General features: G+C 34.6%; 1 protein-coding gene across 2 annotated transcripts in view; it reads right to left on the bottom strand.

Moving 5' to 3' along the window:
* LOC115417438 (regulator of G-protein signaling 8-like) overlaps window positions 1-12,526 on the bottom strand; it is a 59,259-nt gene extending 46,733 nt beyond the window's left edge. The window contains exon 1 of one of the 2 annotated variants that reach the window (XM_030131361.1): window positions 12,318-12,526. The gene's annotated coding sequence lies outside the window, so the exon portion shown is untranslated. The remainder of the gene's footprint in view (window positions 1-12,317) is intronic. The other variant, XM_030131359.1, reaches the window with a different exon arrangement.
* Window positions 12,527-14,862: the final 2,336 nt, after the last annotated feature.

Genomic DNA, 14,862 nt, shown 5'->3' with positions numbered 1-14,862 from the left:
ACACATGTGAGGCCAGTTCAGTATAGAGTTGATGACTTACAGGGTGCACATCGAGGGGTATACTGACAAAAAAAAGGCCCAGAGGCTCACACCAAAAACATAAAAACCAAATTTTAAAGAGGTATTACAAAAAGGTGAGAGAGGGTTCATAGAGGTGTTTATGTCATTAACTAAACCCGGAGCAAACACCAAAATTATTTCCAAATTATATAATGCCATACAATTATCTAAACAAGAGAATACAGAATACATAAAGAATAAGTGGGAAAAGGAAATGAAGGTAAAGATTACACAGGAGAACTGGGAGAAAATATGCCAACTACAATGGTTCTCAACTGGGTCAAACACATGGCGCGAGTTCTGCTGGAAAAACATCATAAGATTTTTTGTCACACCCATTCAGAAGCGACACCAAGGTAGCGGGGACGCTTGTTGGAGACTTTGTGGGTCTAATGGAGCCAACCACTTCCATACTTTTTGGGACTGTCTGGTTATAAGACCTTACTGGGAAGAGATTCACAAACATATACAAAATGTATTTAATGTAAACATTTTATTTAAATGTGAGACCATGTATTTGGGTAATTTATCGTTTGAGTCATAGAACATTAAAGACAAAAAATTATTGGCTATATTCTTGGCAGCCCGTAAGAAATCAGTTACGAGGAAATGGTTAAAAGTACAGGGTGACACAAAAAAACGGGAACTTTTTAACAATCCAATAAAACCAAGAGTGATGGAAGAAAAATATTTTATTCATAATTGAAACCTTAAAACATGCCATTTAAGAAACAATGATGGAAATTTCATTTTTGTAAAATTACTTCCTGTAGATGGCGTCCTCCTGTACGAATGCATTCTTGAAATCTGCTGTTGAGATTCCTCATTGACCGCTGCAACATCTCAGCTGGGATACTGTGAATTTCATCCTGAATTCTCTGTTTTAACTCCTCCAGAGTTCTTGGTCGAGTCGTGTACACTTTACTCTTGAGATAGCCCCACAAGAAAAAATCACAAACGGACAAATCGGGGCCAGGGAATGTTACCGAATCTTGAGATCACACGGTTACCGAACAATTCTCGCACAGCCGCCAGTGGTTCCTAAAATGGGGGTGTGTTTACTTGCTCAAGGTCACTGTCTCACAGTGCTGCCACTTGCTCATGTCTGCCAATACGCACTTCAAAAATTCCCATTTTTTTGGGTCACCCTGTCATTTTTAAAGAACGAAAATTCCATCATTGTTTCTTAAATGGCATGTTTTAAGGTTTCAATTACTATGAATAAAATATTTTTCTTCCATCACTCCTGGTTTTATTGGATTGTTAAAAAGTTCCCGTTTTTTTTGTGTCACCCTGTATTTGGGTAATTTATCGTTTGAGTCATGGAACATTAAAGACAAAAAATTATTGGCTATATTGTTAGCAGCCAGTAAGAAATCAGTTACGAGGAAATGGTTAAAAGTAGAAACTGCCCACCATTGATGAATGGATTGGAACTGTCTATGAGAATTATGTTATGGAGAAGATATCGTTTTCCCTCAGAGTTGAAAAAGAAAAATTTTATAATATCTGGTCTAAAGGGACTGAGTACATAAAACCAACCAGATCAGATTTCATTTGATTATATTCGTGCTTTGTGTTAATCTACCTGCTTTTATGGGTCAATAATGTAAAGCGCTTTGGGTGTCTAGAAAGGCGCTATATAAATCCAATCCATTATTATTATTATTATTATTATTATTATTATTATTATTATTATTTTATGTGAGGTTATGATTGTATGAGGTGGTGCGCTCCCCTGTTCTGTTTTGTTGTATTAATGTTTCAACTAAAATTAAGAGTACATAAAAAAAAAAATTATAGAAGGGCAATATGGATATAATGATCTAAACTTCCCATATCCATCCTATTGTTTTCTTTTTTTTTTTTTTTGAATTATTATGTAATTAATATGTGATGGACATTTGCCTTTCAAATAAAAAGATAATTAAAAAAAATAAAATAAATTAAAACCAATATTTTCATGGATAAGGAAGCTTAACAAGGTAACTAAGTGATGAGAAACAAATTGGATGATAGCTAATTGTTTTTAGTGTATCTTTCATTTAATTTCTTCCATTCGTTGTGCATTTCATCAGCAGACATTTAACCTCCTGAGACCCAGGAAATGATAGCAAAGTACAAGGTTTTTTGTTTTTTATTAAATAAGTGCCTATATTGGAAACATCATGATGCAACAGTGTTTTCAGATGTAGTTTTTAAAATTTTTATGGAATGTCCTTTGTGGTGGACAGTTTTCTTTTCTTTCTTTTTTTTTTTTTTTGTATTAAGTTGTGAAACTCTTGTCCACAAATGTGGACAGAAAACCCATTGCTGGTTCTTAGGAGGTGAATAACACCGGTCAACAACAAATTTATTGTTTAAGTTTTTTGAGCTGATTTAGGATAATTTTGGTGTGCTGAATCCAAAAATCACATTAATTTTGCTCAATCAGGTCAACTTTCTGAACTATGCTACACATAGGCTTTTTAACATTTTTGCTTACATTTATGGACATTTTCACATCATATGATACAAAATTCTTTCATATTTCTTGCAATAAACAAGTTCTGAAGATTTTACTTTTGCCAATTTATGATTATTTTTTTTTAATATAACAGGTGAGTGAAATGGCTTCGACTAGAAGATCTTACAAAAATAAGCCTGGCGTATTCTGCTACATCTGCGGTGAATACACCATTATACCTAACAGGAATCCTGTTAGAAAATGATTTTTTTTTCTCTTAAAACCTATTTTGGGTGAGAACTATATAAAAAAATCAACTGATAAAGTCACAAAAATGTAATCAATTTTGTGAGAAGATGAAATTTTTCAAAATCAAAAAAACCTGACCAGATTGAGAAAAACAGATGTCATTTTTGGATTTAGCGGTACAAAATGGTCCGAATTCGGTTGAAAAAACCTAGACAACTTGCAAAAACCATTTTTTTGTAACCCATTGTAATCATCATGTGAACAAACATTTACACACCCATGCTCTAAAAGGAGCAGGATGAAGAAAATCGTATATTTCCTGCCCCCTTCTAAATAATAATAGCCTTAACCCTTTCATGCACAGTGGTCACTACAGTGGACAGTTATTCTCCAGCTGTTCTCTTGTATATTCATGGGTTTAGTTGTTTTAGTTCCATATGAGCCAACACAGTGGACACTTATGCAGCATCGCATAATAAACTGCAATTCATACCATTACTGTAACTTTGCTGTTCTTGATAAACCTGATCTGCAGTAACATGTTTAAGTGTAAATCAGTTATTTGTTAGACAAAAAGAGTTTTTTTTTTGCTTTTTTTTGTTATCAGCCAACACAGTGGATGCTTATGCATCATTTTATAAACTGCAATTCATACCAGTACTGTAACTTTGCTGTTCTTGATTGGTTCTTGAGTGGAAATCAATTGTTAATTGTTATTTTTTGCATATTATCTCCATGAAGTGAGAAATAACTAGTACAGTCTACTCTCGTTATACCGCCAACTTCCGTTCACGGCCAAATTGGCGGTATAGCGAAAATGGCGTTACAACGGGTTGCGTCCATAATGTGCATGTCTTTACTATATGATGTCTATGCTGCCTCCGTTAACCCGTTCTAATTGCGTTTCTAAATAAATCTTGATTCTGTTATGTTGTAAGGCAGGGATCGGCAAGCTTTAACACTCAAAGAGCCATTTCGACCCGGTTTCCACGGAAAAGACAACACTGGGAGCCGCACCTTGGAGGTGCCGCGCCGCGCGCGGTATAACGGTCGGGAAATCAATGGTATAAGTGTTGTTTGTGCATGGAACTGGGCTGGCGGATGGCGATAAGCGGAAATGGCGGTATAACGGCGGGCGGTTTAACGAGAGTAGACTGTATTAGAATATGTTAAAATGTGAGAAAACATCAGATTAGCAGCATTAAACATGGTTTCATTTCATTGTTTTCATATTGCTTTATGATACTGGGTTTTAAATACATGTTTCTTTGCTTCAAGAATAAAATTCATGGTGTAGCTGAGTGGACATTTTTGTAAATCTATGAAAAAAAACTTTAATCTCATTGTTTTTTTCATGTCTAAGGAGTAATAAAAGCACTCAAAAAAAAAAAACCAAACAAAAACAAACACCTCAACTAAGGTTCTCATAACTCATGCATGAAAGGGTTAATGGTTAGCTATACTCAACTAGCTATAAAGTCATACAGTATAAAGTCAGACAAACCAAACAAAACAACATCCAAAGATAATACAAAATGAATACAAAACCAAGTGCACAACTACATATCTAGGAAGATATTACATCTGATTTAAGACATGGGTGAAAACCGACCCATTAACATAAGAGATAGTAACAGAAAGCTAACACAAGAGGAAGGTTAAACTCCCAGCAGTATATAAACTTTTTCAAATGAGCTCAACCTTTAACATCTGCAACAGTAAAATGAACCCAAAAACATCCCATTATGGTAAAACACCAATCATTTTACTGTACAATACTTTTATGGATTATATTTTCAGTCCAGTTTGCTGATGGTGCATTTCTTAAGCGAAGATTTAAAGCAGCATTTTTTATTTGTAGTGAGTCTGGTATCAGTATTTTTGCCACCATAAATTCTCTGAATAATTTGTGTACTGACTGTGCTGTATGCCGTTGTTACATTTATTACATAGCCATTCTTAGCAACTAAAATCAATCATAAACAGAAAAATTAAAAGCTTCAGTTCAGCACAGAACAGTGGGTACAGTGTGTTTCAAACCCATTTCTTCACAGCTCCCATCCCCACATGGCAGACCTCTTCCATTAAATATAAAATTAGCTGTCATCTGTCTTTGACAAATCTTACAGCTGACTCAAATCTCTTGCCACTCTGTCTCGCCTTGGCTATAAATGAGGAAAGCTTTCGTATCTATGGCCAAGTTATTTGCCTTCAAAGCTGCCGGATGCCAGAGTACACTCATGTAAATCTGCCTGTCACTGGCAGGACGTGGACTATTAAAAGCACATGAGTGCCAGGGGTGTTCAGAATGATAAGGGCACACCACTCACTTGCATTAGCTTTGGGATAGCAGTTTGCTTGGAGATAAAATTAGAACATGTCATCTGAAGGCTATATGCAAATTTGATGGGATGTGACTAGAATGAGTGGGCTTTTTTTCTTTTTTTTTTTTTTTTAATTTTTCTTCTTTTGTTTTTTAGCTGAACCTCATATTTGGGTAACATGAGGGCTTTAACAGTAAGGATTTATCAGCTTTCAGATTTAGGACTTTGTGTTAAAAAGATTGAGTTACATAAAGTAGTAGCAATCATGATTTTTTTTTTTTTTTTTTAGCTGTTTGCAAACATTCTGATGCTGAATGCAAACCTTTAACCAGGCAGCCTTTGTGCACCACCTTACCTAACAAACCGTGAGAGCCAGGTGAATAATACTTCCTTTTTAATCCGGGCCTGTTGGTCTGGAAACCTACACACTTAGAGGTTTAACCGCTCAAGCACTACAGAGTGAGCGCATGTCTTTTTATCGCTCATCCCGCCTTTTGCCATTTATGTAATCAGTTTGTTCCAGGGATTTATTTTGCATTGCAGAAATCAGCTCCGCTCCTAGGCCTGTCTCTCTGCCTGCTAAAAGCATTTCTCTTCAGTGGGATTTGCAGCTGTAGTGTCAGGCGCAAGCAATAAACACACAGCAACTTATATTTTTTTTTTTACAGCTAAAGTGCATCACCACATGTAATGACAATGGTGCTGCACATTGTAGCAGTATATAGAATAGAATAGAATAGAATAGAATAGAATAGAATAGAATAGAATAGCAATGATGTTTGTTATATTCGTCATTCAGGACAACAGATGGAAATTAGCTTCTTTGCTAAATCTGGTGCATGCATCTCATTCTTTGTAACTAATGCCAATTCACACTGTCCTGTAACTAAATAAATAAATACAAATTACAAGATACAACAAACTTGGTTCAGGATGCCCTGACTAAAGTGCAACAGATAAAATAGCAATAAATGCCTGTGTCTTGCAATAATCTTCTTCCCTCATTATTTGCTGATGACACTTGTCTTACAGCCGCTCATGATGACTTTAAGTCCCTTATTACATCGGTAAATAATGAATTACAAACTGTTTCTAATTGGTTCCAGATTAATAAATTAACACTCAATGTAAAAAAAAAGTAACTTCATGATCTTCTGCAACAAAAATAAATCTTACACAAAAGAAGAAGCTAAAATATTAATTAACGGAACTGAAATCCATCAAGTACCTCACACCACATTTTTGGGTGTTGTTCTGGATGAAGGTCTTAATTGGAATAGCCATATCAATCATGTATGCAAAAGATCAATGAAGATGCTTGGTATACTGAGAAAAGTTTGTCCCCTGATTCATCACTCTGCTCACTTGACTTTGTATTATAATTTTCTGTTTCCATATATGAATTACTGCAATATTGTCTGGTCAGGAACTTATCCAACTTATCTTAGCAAACTCTTGATAATCCAGAAGAGATTCCTGAGAGCAATCTCACTGTCTAGTAGATATATGAACCATCTGCACCAATTTTTAGGAAATATTCAATACTACCCGTTCATGAACTCAGTGTTTATCACTCATGTTTATTTGTGCACAAGTTTATCAATAATAAGCAAGATCATCCGGATACTTTTCATAATTTTTTTAGTTTTTCTTCCGATTTACATTTATACTCAACTAGACATAGTGACAATCTTCATTTACCCTTCTGTCGAACATCTGGTCATCAATTTAATATTTTATTTAGAGGTCCTAAATTGTGGAACAATCTAGAAATGTCTCTGAAGTCTATATTGTCATTTACATCTTTCAAAAACTCACTGAAAAAACATCTCCTGTCCTGACTTTTTCAGTGTTTTCTATACTGTTATTTGTTGTTTAATTATTGTTTTCTTATGTTTGTACATTTTATTTTCTATTTATAGTAGATGATGGGAGTGGAACTCTGTACAAGTCCTTTGGGCTTCGTTCCCTCCCTGCACTGTTTTTATTGTGCTAAGTAAATAAATACAAATATAAATGTAAAAACAATAAATAAACTAGAATTCAATGCATAAACCCCTGAATAGCCATGTTGCCTGTTTGTAAAAAGAAATAATAGATTTTACTTGAATAAAAATATCCAAAGCAGTTTTTCCAGTCTTCTGCTTTTCTTCAATAATACACAGACCTGGTTATAAACACTTTTTCCATAAATTAGTCTTAGTTTTCATGCAAATTAACTTATTCCTATTAAAATGTTTGCTCTAAAACCTTGTGTGTAACTTATGTAACTCAAAGGATGAATCATCAGTAGAATGATTTGCTTTTAAAATTCATAAGCACTGCATTGGGTGAAATTTCACAACACTGTCATCCAACACTGTGTACAAAGAGTTGTATTTATAAGGAGATACTGCACGTCCCACTAACTTTGGTGATACTTTGAACTTTGCTCCAATGTTCCACAGATCGATAGAATTATTATTATTATTATTATTATTTTTTGTTTGTTTTTATTGTTTTATTTCAGTCTGAAGAACAAACACAGTCCACAGATCCATCCAAACCATAAATCCAATCACTCACAAAACGACAATTTATAATATAAACTTCACTAATTAAGTAATTAATTTATACAGTCAGACTGAAAAGATACAGGCTGAAGGTTCCTGGGTCAACTTTAACAAACACAACATATTCACACCAACAATAAAAACAATCTGAATGCTGGAATAAATACTAAATATTACGTACAAATTGAAGCCACTTACATGAAATGAAAAACAAAAACAATGAAATGGATGAAATATGACATGGTGTTTTCTTTAGCATGGGATGTATTAAAGATGTGCAGACTTTATCAGGTCACTATTTCAATTGGTATTTGACTTTTTAACCAGATCTTTCTAAAACTAATAGCTGTTAATTACAGTCGATTCACCAAAACAAACACTATTGCTGATGTATGTTTCTGCAAACCCTCTGAACATCCTCAAACTAAAATCACATGTCATATCAACACTTCTATACACATACATTGTAGAGTTTTAGAACTGTGTCTCTTATATTGTTGACACAACAGTATAACCAAATTTTTTCTGCTTATATGTAAAACCAGCAGCACTTGAAAAGATAAAGGGGCTTAGTTTAATTCAGTGAATGTCTGCACAAATGTGATGGAAATGTATGTATTCATATTTGAAACACAGCATAACCTTTTAATGCCTACACCTAAATCCGGAACTAGGATGCAGACTCTAGTCCCCATTGTCAAGCTCCTGGATTTTGTAAATCCGCCATCCACCCCAAACACATCCTGCCTGTTAAGGAAAGGTAAAAAAAAAAAAAAATAGTGGATCGTCCAATAGCTGACATTGTATATACAGCTTTAGAAATAAGCATAGATACATTTTGTGAAGCTGTAACGTTTTCTTGTTTGCAAACATGAGTAGAAAAAAAAATCTAACGCACAGATGAAATATTTCTTTTACATATTTAATAAAGAAATAAAGTATATTTCCCTGAGTGAAGACAAAAACATGATTTTATGAACAAGTAAATATCCACCACCCACCCACACAAATGCACATATTTTGCAGTAAAATTGTTTTTAAAACAGTAAAACGCTTTCCAGATACTTTCCAAATCCTTTGAGAACACTCTGGTTTGTAGTTGTTTTTGTGTTCTAATATGTACATAAGTATTATAGAATGAATGTTGTGTGGACAGAATTTTTTTTTTGTTTTTCTTTCTTGTTAGTCCAATGGCTCGAAGGGACTATTGGTATCAGTTGTGGTCCGTCATCTGTCCATCGTCCATAAATAATTTTTCCCGAATCTTCTTCTCTGAAACCGTCAGTCGGAATGACTCGATATCTGTTGTGGAACTTCTTTGGGGTAAGGCCTACCAAGTTTGTTCAAAGAACTGGGAAATATTGATTTTGAACATTTCAAAAATCTCCATTGGTTTATAATAGGACGCATTTCAAAGTGCTATAACTTGAAAACAGTTGAAGATATTGATATAATAAGAAGTCACATATGGGCTTTCATTTGATGCCATGGCCTTTGACCTTGAGTGACCCTGAGAGGTCAAACCCAGACTTCAGATTTTGGCTATCCGGACTTTTAGTGGTTGCATTTTAAACTTGGTTTTATTGTCATTTTAACCCTTTCATGCATACTGGTCACTACAGTGGACAGCTATTCTACAGCTGTTCTCTTGTATATTCATGGATTTTTCTGTTCTTTTCATTGTTTTTTTTTTTTTTTTTTTTGCTGTTGTTTTTTTTTTTTTTTTTACTCATATCTTTATTAAAGTTTTATGACACTACATATCTTTCTGACATGAACTGGTAACATTATGTAGATCTCTCCTGAGCATAAACCCCCAGAATCACAAGCCCTCCCCATAGTTTTCACACAATTTATCTGTAAATACATGGTTCTGTATATCAAAAATTAAACGTGTGGTGTCCAGCTGAGTGGACATTTTTGCAACTTCATGAAAAATAGGTTCATATTTTTTTTTTTTTATTATTATTTTTTTAATGTATTTTTTAAAATTAAAAAATATATATATTTATTTATTTTTTAAATTTTATTTATTTTTCAGAAGAGAATTTTCAGTCGCGTTGTTTTTTTTTCATGCCTAAAGAGGAATAAAAACACTCAGGAAATTTTTTTTTATTAAGGTTCTCATAATTCGTGCATGAAAGGGTTAAGCTAGTAAAATGTGGTCCCTTTCCTCTATAAGGAAGAAAAGATGCTATTGAGAAAAGGGACCACATTTACATTTTACTAGCTTAAAATGACCATAAAATCAAGTTTAAAATTCGACCACTAAAAGTCCGGATATCCTAGATTTTTGTATCTACATCTGAATCCTTGCTTATAATTCCACAGGCTATGTCGTTATCTAGAATTTACCCACTTTAGAGTTTACACAGTAGTGAAAAAAGAATGAACCAATTCTTGAAAGGTCAAATGAATGTCAATAAATATCTTGAAATATGCTGTTGGACTGCAAGACTCATGGTCCTATTTTTTCAATGGAGGGGGGAAAATACCTATTTGGGAAATATTCGTATCAGTGTTGACATGGTATAAGAACATTTGTACCAGAAATGTTCTCAAACCAAAGTATTAAAAGGTCATTTGAAGGACACAAATTCAGAATTTCTATAGAAAATTGTTATTTTGCCAATTATTTCCAAAGCTGTAAAAGGGATATTAGTACTTTGCAGAAACATGAATGATAACATTTACCATTCTGTCATTGAATATAAGTCTGTTTGTGTTTTTGTCTCATTCCATATATTATACATATACATAATAAGAGCAGTTCAGCTGTTGCACCTTAAAACATGCATTTTATACCATATTAATTGTGAGTGGATTGCTTTATTGTTTGTAACCTGCCAAGGGACTAAAGATGCAATTTATCACTTACGCCCAAGGTTATTATCGTTAACAAAAACTAACAAAATGATGAAAACTAGAATTGAAAAAAACGTTTCGTTAAGTGAAATAAATAGAAACTATAATTAAAAGAAAAAAACGAAAACTAACTAAATCTGTATTGTGTGTTTACAAAACTAACTAAAACGTATAAAAATTTCAGATAAAATTCCCTTCGTTTTTGTCAATGTCGGATTGATACGAAAGCGATTTATTTCCCTCAAGCAATTTTAGCTAGCGGCACCATATTTAATGGTCCATCACTGCTTGTCACTTGTGGTTTAGTGTCGTCTTCTGGTCCCCACTCTACCTGGAAACATGGAGACTAAAGTTGGGAGAAAGCAGCAGAGTCCTGTCTGGGATTTATTTGAATACGACGGCGAAGAAGAGAAAAGATATAAAAAAAACTAAACTAAAACTAAGCACTTAGAAAATAACGAAAACTAATAAAAACTAGCAAACCTGCTCTAAAAACAAATTAAAACTAAGTGAATTAGAGAAAAAAAAAAGTCAAAACTAAATAAAACTAAACTATAATGAAAAATCCAGAACTATTAGAACCTAGCTTACACCAACATGATATTCTATACTGTGTCCAATAATGTGCAATGCCCCTTCTATAAATACATAAATGGATAAATGAATGAAAGTATGAATAGAATAAAATAAAATAAAATAAAATAAAATAAAATTAAAAATAATTACAATATCTAGTGACAATTGAGTGGAACACCACAACACTTAACCAAACTAATATGGTAAAGAAGTATATTGCCAAATATTATCGGGGACGGGTCACACTTCTTAGTCTCAGTCTCTTAGGTTTCAGCTAAGCCCATTATTGACATCAATACTAAAATATTGCCATGCAAAAAAAACTATATGGGTTGCTTTGCTATTTTTTTTTTAATTGGCTTATCATCTTATTTATTATTCAAACAAATAAATGCAAACCCTGAAGCACTTGAAAAAATGACTGAGAAAACTCAAACCAAAACATTCTCTCTCACATTATGCAAAAATCCTTAGTATTAAAAACACATTTGCATAAGGGAGGTGGTATCTGAAGGTGTCTGGCAAAAAAAAGTCCAGTTCCAAAAATGTATATTGAGGATAATGTTGTATTTAGTGACTACACCACAAAGATGGCATGTATAGATGAAAACCAGGAGCTGTGTGCAATGCACTGAACTGACCATATGTGTGTAATAGTTGTTTGTGTGTTATAGTCACTGAGTGGAGAGTGGAGGGATATGCACAAGAGTAGGGGTCAATATGGAAATATGTGACTAATGAAAGGGTTTGGATAAACCTCAGCTAGAGGTGACACTTGTGTGGGCTTCAAAGCCCCCACTCCATCTTTGATAGCCATGATGAGTGACATTTACTGGACTGAACAACCCTCACAGCTATCAGCATCAAGAGGAGCAAGGTGGGAGGGAGGGCAGGGGGGAGGAGGGAAATTTTCAATAGCGTTTTGCAGGAGGAAACTGTGCCAAAAGCATGCATAATACACAAATATTGAGACGTCCAGGCAAAAAAAGTGTACACAAACACTTGCATTGTATTTCTCTTTTGCAATAGTTTCAGTACTGCGTCCAGCATCAACCACAAAGACGTCACATCACTTCATTAACAGTGTTTCCCTAATTTAACAGTAAGCCTCTATTTAAAGCTGGAGATAATAATCAGCTCTGTCAACCATTAGGAACGACAAAGAGCCACGTAATGCCCTGAGCAGCGTGTCCACAGCAGAATTACATAACAGTGTCATCCAATAAGTGAATATGGATCCTTTACCTTGAGTCCGGTGTGTGTGAGAGTGGCAGGACTCCTTCTCTTCTATCACCGCCTGTTCCCAAAGGAGTTTTGGCAGGTCACAGCCACCGTCTAGTCAGTGCTCGTGTATATTTGTATGAATCTGTGTAGCTCAGGACTGAAGATATCTAGTGTTTCTGATGCCAGCGAGTGGGAGCTCCACGCGGTATGCTCATTGGTGTGAAATCATGGAGGTGGGGGGGTGTAGAGGAGCCGAGCTGGAGAGAGGGAGAGGCAGAGGGGGTGGAATCAGCGAGAGCGATGGAGGGGGAAGAGAGCTTTGTTTGCACAGGGAAATCTCCAAGGACAACCCGAGCACATCTGTGAAGTGGTGAAGTGCTATACAGTGAGATGAGAGATGGAAACGTAAATGAGTGTGTGGGTTGTGTGTCAACAGCAACAAAGTCACAAGGGCTTAAGATTTCAGTTGTGTGGAAAGATTTATTAATCTTTATTCCCAAACCTCGGACCACAATAGTATCAAATATGCACAAAACCTTGGTGTTTCTTGTTATTTAAGTACTGATTTGATTTGTTATTGATTAAATGTTTATTTGTGTAAGTGAAAAGGGTAATTCATCAAGTAACGCAGCAATGAATACATTATGTAAAAACAGCATTATGCAAGAGCTTGACAAAATGTAATAACTTGTCCTTTCATTATATAATAACACCTGTATTTTGTCATAATTTGACATTTTTGCAACCTTTCCTCACTGTTTGCAATAAAACATTGCATATTGTGCTGGCAATTACAAAATACTAGAGTTTCATGGAGCGCTGTCAAAAAAAACGTTGCAGTTGCTGACTGAAAATAAATTGCAAATTATTTTTCCTCTTTGGCTTTTGACATAAAGTCCCTATGTTTGTCTTTATTTGCGAAATAAATAAGATAATACGATGATCTTGTAAGTACTTTTATGCGTAGGTTTAATATCAGGGTTAAATATAATGGCGTAAAAAACGAGAAATCAAAAATAATTAAATTCATCATTATTTTTATTATTATTATTAGTAGTAGTAGTGTTACTTATTGCAATATATCATCATTTTTACAAGATTTATTTTGTAAAATTGATCACAAATTATGATATCGTACGATTTTGTGCAAGTTTGTTGCATTCTATAAAGTTATTACATAAGTGTTTTTTGCATATCTCAGTGTTTGCAGGTTTTTGCTTTTTTTTATAGTGTTGGTTTTTCTCAGACTTATTAGACTTCATATATGTACAGGCTTTAGGAATGAGTAGTTACAGTTATACAGTATAAAATGTTAATATTTGCAGGAGCCTTAAGGCATCTTTATTAGAATGTAAATCTAATAAAATATCATCTATGTTGACATGCATGCAAAATACATTTTCTATAATGTTCATGCAATCAATATAAAACTGACATTCTGATTAGCCTGTGCATACCGACATGATTAGCGTTTCAAGCGTGTATCTGCTTTCAGGCAATATTACATAACAAACTGCATACACATGGAAATTACCACCGAAAGGGAAACAAAAGGTACATGTATAACATTTACATGGAGGACAAATGAACAAAGCTTCTCACTTAAACGTCCCTGCAGTGTGTATTTATCATGAAGTGAATTAGAACATTTGGTTAAGAAAGACTTCAGAATGCACAGATGTAGCAGGTGCACTGTGCACAACAGAACGGTTTGTGATAAGGATTAGAGCATTCTGACAAAAAGAGGAAATGAAAAATATTAATCTTACAGCAAACTGTGGAGGAAGATTTGATCTGCAAGGAGCTCAGAGTGTGGAGGAGGCAGCCTGGCAGTGAACAGATAATACTTGCCACTGAATAGACAACCGACCGTTACATAAAAAAAAAAAAAAAAAAATCACACACACATACACACAAAAAAAACCCATGCAAAGGCACTGCCTACACACACATGTTCTAAGACTCTGCCCTTCTGTCTCCTCCTGCAGTCTCTCTCACACACACACACACACACACACATGCACACACACTCAACACGTGCACACATACATACACCCACACACATGCATGCATACACACAATCAGAAAAGTGAAGGATGGGATGCAATGTTCAACATGGCTGTAAACAGCACAACAACAAAACTGTTTACGGTGAAGGATTCTGCAAAAACTACAGGGTGGGGAAGCAAAATTTACAATATTTTGAGGCAGGGATTGAAAGACAGTGTATGACCAATTAGTTTATTGAAAGTCATGAGAATTTATTTGGCACAAGAAAATTGACATAATAGAAATTTTTTTTATTCTGTGTGTCCTCCTTCTTTCTCAGTAACTGCCTTCACACGCTTCCTGAAACTTGCGCAAGTGTTCCTCAAATATTCGGGTGACAACTTCTCCCATTCTTCTTTAATAGTATCTTCCAGACTTTCTCCTAATAGTTTTGCTCATAGTCATTCTCTTCTTTACATTATAAACAGTCTTTATGGACACTCCAACTATTTTTGGAAATCTCCTTTGGTGTGACGAGTGCATTCAGCAAATCACACACTCTTTGACGTTTGCTTTC

This window comes from Sphaeramia orbicularis, chromosome 4 (assembly GCF_902148855.1).
Source record: "Sphaeramia orbicularis chromosome 4, fSphaOr1.1, whole genome shotgun sequence".
In the NCBI taxonomy this organism is placed as follows: domain Eukaryota; kingdom Metazoa; phylum Chordata; class Actinopteri; order Kurtiformes; family Apogonidae; genus Sphaeramia; species Sphaeramia orbicularis.
The sequence above is the reverse complement of the archived record's forward strand: the minus strand, read 5'-3'. Positions and strand labels throughout refer to the sequence as shown.